Source organism: Echinops telfairi, unplaced genomic scaffold (assembly GCF_000313985.2).
Source record: "Echinops telfairi isolate 266 unplaced genomic scaffold, ASM31398v2 ScPeMD7_7416;HRSCAF=8454, whole genome shotgun sequence".
Taxonomy (NCBI): domain Eukaryota; kingdom Metazoa; phylum Chordata; class Mammalia; order Afrosoricida; family Tenrecidae; genus Echinops; species Echinops telfairi.
The window spans coordinates 3632715-3639158 of record NW_022111316.1 but is presented as its reverse complement, the minus strand read 5'-3'; the positions used below and the strand labels follow the sequence as shown (position 1 = coordinate 3639158).

At 38.4% G+C, this 6444-nt stretch overlaps 1 pseudogene; it reads left to right on the top strand.

Moving 5' to 3' along the window:
- The first annotated feature begins 5492 nt into the window (after nucleotides 1–5492).
- LOC101656239 lies at nucleotides 5493–6444 on the top strand (annotated as a pseudogene).

Below are 6444 nucleotides of genomic sequence, written 5' to 3'. Positions count from 1 at the left end.
CACAGGTTTGCAATGATGAGTTGGAATTGACCAATGATAGTGAGAAAGTATATGTGATGGTTAGGTTGAAAGCTGAGCCATCAGGTTGAGTTTAATCCTCTGAAGGATGACTAAGGACCATATTGTCCTGTAAGCATGCTCTGACCAGTAAGCACAGTCTTTATGAATTTGAGTTTTGCTCCACATTTTCTTCCAGTCTATCCAGGACCTTCTAATGTGATCCCATTCAGGAAAATTGGTAGTATTACCCTTAAACCAACTAGTTTTTCAGGTCTAAGGATTATATAGACTAATATTGATGTGGTTCTTTAATGTCTTGAATGAATTGTTTCCATGCATCTTTAATTTTCTGTATTCTTCTTTGCTCTGGACACTGAGATATCATAGTTATACCTTAGACAACTGATCATTAGCCTTAAAGATCTTAATAAAGTAGGACAGGTCATTGTTTTCATGGACTCGTCTATGCCAAGCGAACTTGGTGTCCAACATGAGGAAATTTGAGGGAATGATGAACTAATCTTTTTCATGGTAATAGAGAACACTATATGATCATATTTATTTGTACAAACTGAACTATATACAAAATATGTGTGAATTTTACTATATGTAAATTATGCTCTCATTATAACACTAAAAAATGAAGAAATTGTGACATGATTGCTGAAGCCAAAATGAGTGCATAAGCTAATGTCGTGAAGAAAGTGCATGGTGCACGACTATTGCAAGATATCGCATCTGGAGTCTTAAAGACTTGAAGTTAAACAAGTGGCCATCAAGCAGGGAAGCAATAAAGCCGACATGGAAAAAGCACACCAAATCATGTGATCATGAGGTGATGATGGGATCAGGTATCAGATATCAGAAGGCCCAAAACAAACAACCATTTTGATGAGAATGAGGTTGGGAGGATGGGTTTGAATGGAGACCCCAAACTCATCTATAGGGTTACAAGAAAGGGTGCTGTATAGCACCGATGAAACACACAACATTCTTTTAGTTTTTTTTAATGTTTCCTTGCCCACACTATCATAAGCCCAGCTCTATCTTACAAATCTGGCTAGACTAAAGCATGTACACTGGTAGAGATAAGAGCTCTAAACATACAAAATCCAGGACCGATAACCCCCTCGGGACGAATAATGAGAGTAGTGATAGCATGAGGGTAGGGGAAGATGGGGGGAGAAGGGGGAGAAACTGGGAACTGATACAATGATCAATGTACAACACCCCCATCCCAGGGTTATTGACAACAGAAATGTGGGTGAAGGGAGTGAGTGGGTGGTGTAAAATATGAAAATAAAAATAATTTATAAATTATCAAGTGTTCACGAGGGTGGGAGGGGAGGTGGGGGAGTGGAATCAGGGCAAATACCAGATGCTCAAGTAGAAAGAAACTGTTTTGGAAATAATGATGGCAACAAATGTGCAAATATGCTGGATACAATTGATGTGTGGATTGTTATAAGAGCTGTAAGAGCCCCCAATAATGATTTATTAAAGTTTTTAAATGAAGAAATGGTAATCAATAATGTAAAATTGTCTATGTGCTTCATTCCCAAGCTGAGCTGAATTTCCACAGGTAAATTAATTGCCTGTGGAATACTCGTCCTTGAGTATTGGCATAAAGATCTGTGTTTGCCCTCAAAGGGTTCTCTTCCCCTGAGGTCTCCTCTCTAAAACTCCCTCTGTTTCCATCCTTTCATTACCTTCTGAAATCCCAGTGAGACCCTCTTTGGCACCAGTGTAGATGGACTAGACTTTGTGTAAAGTCCTTTTGGTCATTGATTTACTCATCTCAATGTGAAGAGTTGTTTGTACCCGTGCCAGCCACTCCCGCAAACCGAGATTTTGAGTTGTTAGTACACATGCCAGCAACCACCATCAGAAAAAAATTCCTTAAGATAAAAATCATATTGAATGTGGTTAAAGTGAGAATCCCTCGCCGAGTTGTTTTGTAGACCATCTCTCACTTCCTCCTCACAGCCACAATTCTCGGCAGTATGTGAGAGTAGTAACAATAGTATGTCTATTTTACAAATAAAGCGATTGACTTCAGCATAGTGTGATAATTTCAAGGAAAATTGTCAGCAGTATGCAAGAGATAACTTTTCCAGTAGGATTTTTATAATTTTCTCTACAAGAATTTTAGGATTATGATTTAATAATCAGGAATGCCAATTGTCTATTTTCAAGCAGCAAGGTAAGCTTCAATATTTTATACTTATTCTTCAGCAAGAAGGGTAATTAATACATGCAAAAAAGTTAGACAGTCATCTTGCTTCTTAGTTGAGCTCATAACACAATTCATGATTATTCTATTGGTATTTTTTATTGACCTGCAGTCTCAATGACAAATATTTCCCTCACTCTACAGTTCAGTGTTTCTTATAAAACACCTCAACACCTGCCTAAAGAGGATGAAAAACATAAAAGATAAATGTGGCTTTCATTAAGTGTTGATAAATGTGGCTTTCATTAAGTGTTGATAAATGTAGCTCTAATTTTGTTTACTATCTATTGACCTGTTGTTTGCTCAGTTTGAATGACTGTTCTTTAGACTTTAGAAGAATCTTCATAAAATTAGTGAAACAAAAACTTAATTTTAATATTTTTACCCTGAAATCCCATCATTATAACTACTTCTAGAAGACATGTTACTTTAATAGCTACTTCCAACACAATTGGAGGAGTTGACTGTGTAGAGACTTAAATCCATGAGACATGGGTCTGAATCTTGGGTCTTCCTCATATTAGACATGGAATTTTAGGAAATACATAACTTTTAATTTCTGTTTTCTAATTTGTGAATATGTCATAGTACTTAAAACATTTTTGTGAAGATTAAACAAGATCAACATACACACAAACACACACACACACATGATTTGGAGTCATGGTCCTTAAAAGACAGAGTGAAATGAACTACTGCTTAGGTTCCAAGAGTGTACATCTCTAAGAGAAGATATGGTCTCATATTCCTCCCATAGAATGACTCATGGGTTTGAACTGCCTAACACTTAAGACATTGCACCACTAGGAATGATTTCCACCAAGATATAGCCATATCTATAGTGTTCTTATAAATAGCATTGTTGTTGCTAGGTATTGTTGAATCTACCCCAAGTCATAGCAAGCCTAGGTGAGAGAGTAGAACTTCCCCATATTTTTCCTAGACTGTAATCGTTACAGGAGCAGGTTGCCAGATATTTTCTCCCATGAGGCCCCTCTTGGGTTTGAACAACTGAGTTTGGGGTTGCAGATGACTGCTTAACCCTTGTGCCACCAAACCAAAAACTGAGTTCTCTGCCATTGAGTCATGCAAACTCAAAGTACGGTAGAGCGCTCCATTAGTTGCTGAGACTGACAGAGTAGAAAGCCCTCCTCATTCTCCCTTGTGCCACCTGAGCCTCTTGTTAGTGGTGCTAGAATATAGCATATACTATAAGTTTTGCTGTTGCTGTGGCTGTTTGGTGTGGTGGAGTTGACTTTTGACTCAGATACTCCGTGTGACAGAGTAGATCTGCCATACTGGGTTTCCTAGACTGTAATCTTACTGAGGCAGACAGCCATGTCTTTCATCCACATAGCTACGAGAAAGCAAACTGCCACATCCTTCCCCTGAAAAGAGGTTAATGGGTTTCAACCACTGACTGTTTGGTTAGTAACCCAGAACTGAACCACCATGCTAACTGAGAATCTTACAAAAGCTGTAGGATCTCTGATTTTGTGGTCAGATTTAGGTAAACACAATTGATTTTCCAGACTAGAAATTTAAAGTAAAGTTGTGAAATGACTAGAAGTAAGGAGGAAGATGATGGAGTATAGTAATTACCAGAAAATAGATGCCCTGACAAAAATATAAAATTCAAATGCAAACAAAGGTCTGCAGGAAAACAACTGACCCATAAATTGTCTGTCCTGATCTCTAAGAAGTGGCTTTTAAAAAGGAAATTCATTCAAATACTAAACTGAAAGAAAATTTAATGAAACAGGTTACATTGGCGAGATGATTAAAGGAGATCAAAATGACTTGAACAATTAAAACCTTATTACTTGATTCAGCCCCCCATCCCCATACACCTTAGGTTTGATAAGGTTTTCAATATTTTTTGTGGGTGTTTTTTTTTCCACTTTTCTTTCTTTATTTCATTTTTCTTCTTCATATTGCAGTTGAGTTCTGATGTATCTTGTTGTTGGGGGTAGAGCTTTTGAATTTTCGTGTATGTTTTTTGGTGTTTGAAACCCGGGATTGATGAAGCTATAGAGACAGCAAGGAGAATAAGGATTCCTGGGGGGTACAGTGGTGGAGGGGGTGAGCTATAATAGGGAGATGAAATCAAGGAATTCATGAAGAAAGAGAATGTTTGAAACCTATTGTGAAAGCAATTGTACAATGCTGATTGATGTAACTAAACTATGAATATTATATCTGTATTAGCTCCCAATAAAAAGGTTTGGGGGGAAAAAGAGAGAGACTGACCATTCTTAGTTTCTCACATTGAGTAACTGGCACAGAATGATGGGCAGTAGAAAGTACAAGAGTGCTTCAAGTGCACCTAGTGTCCCAGAAAAGGCTAAGTTGCGGATGAAGTTTTCTTACTTGACTCTCACTCAGAACTTGAAGCCTTGAATGTTGCCTCCCATTTCTGAATAGAGAGGGAGACCATTACTTCATCCCAGCAACAATATTACAGCAACTACTGTGCCGAGCACCCACACTGTTCTCAATGTTTTTTGGTTTGTTTTAATGCATGATTTAATTCTAAACTCATAGAAATTTCATTTGAAAATCACCATCTTCATCTTACAAATGGAGAAAGTAAGATGCTAAGATGTTACTTTAGAAGCAAAGTCTCCAGGTACTAAATGGTGTGGCTGCTATTTGAGCACATAACTGCTTCTTCCCTGAGCCCAAACTCTTCTAGCCCATGCCAAACCTCTCCAAAATTGTCTCTGGGGGTTGTACATGATCCTACAAGTACAGTTATCCCACTGCATCTCTTTTACCATAGGAGGTACAAAATGTACAATGAGCAGCTATGAATTTAAATGAATGTAAATTTAATAATATTTCAATTAAGAAGTCACGATAACCAGTCGACCTGGGTCCAAAGCTTGGCTCTGTTGACACTCATGTTGATTTGCACAGAATAATCAACCTTTTATACATTTTTTAGGGATTAATGAGAGTACAAGGGGAAATGAAATCAAAAGTAATGGGATTTCTCAAAAATTTTGTTTAGGCTCCCTCATATTAAATATTATTTAATAAAAACTTAAAAAGAGCCTAGATCTAAACCTAAAATGTGAACACTGTGTAAATATAAGGGAATCATAGCCTCGGGTGATCTGATTTGGGCAATGAATCTATTGAAAATATGTGACTAAAAGCAAATTGTAACTTCTTTCTCCACCTCAGTTTCTTAATATCAGCGAAATACCTTTTCTGTTTACAATTTTTTTTAATTCTCCCTTCTACAGGGCATGTCATGTATCCTCTGGAGAACCATACTGAGGTGACTGAGTTCATCTTAGTGGGTCCGACCAATGTTCCGGAACTTCAGATCCCACTCTTTATCTTGTTCACCGTTATTTACCTCTTCACTCTGGTTGGGAACCTGGGAATGATTGGGCTGATTCTCTTGGACTCTCGTCTTCATACTCCCATGTACCTTTTCCTCAGTAACCTCTCTCTAGTGGACTTTTTTGTACACCTCTGCTGTAACTTCAAAGGTCATGAATGGGTTCCTTGTAAGAGACAATGTCATCTCCTGCAACGTGTGTTACTCAAATGTTCTTTTTTGTAGGCTTTGCTAATGTGGGAAATTTCCTCTTGGCCTTCAAGGCCTATGACTGCTACACAGCAGTGTGTAGGCCCCTACACTACACCACCACCATGACAACTAGAGTACATACATGTCTGGCCATAGGGTCCTATGTTGGTGGTTTCCTGGTTGCCTGCATCCATGTGGGAGATGTATTCAGTCTGTCTTTATGCAAGTCTAATATGGTCCAGCACTTTTTCTGTGATGTTCCAGCACTCATGGCTCTCTCTTGCTCTGATAAACACATTAATGAAATGGCTCTTATCTATATGTCAACCTTCATGGTCTTTTTGGCTCTTCTTGTTATCTTAATTTCTTGTATGTTCATATTTCTCACCATTTTGAAGATGCATTCAACTCAGGGCCACCAAAAAGCTTTGTCCACCTGTGCATCCCACCTCACTACAGTCTCCGTCTTCTATGGGGCAGTCACCTTCATGTACCTACAACCAGGCTCCAGTCACTCCATGGACACTGACAAAATGGCCTCTGTGCTCTATTCCATCGTCGTCCCCATGCTGAACCCTGTGGTTTTAGCCTGAGAAACAAAGAGGTCAGAAGTGCCTTCAAGAAGGTGGTTGAGAAGGCAAAATTGTCTCTAGGATTTGAATTTTAG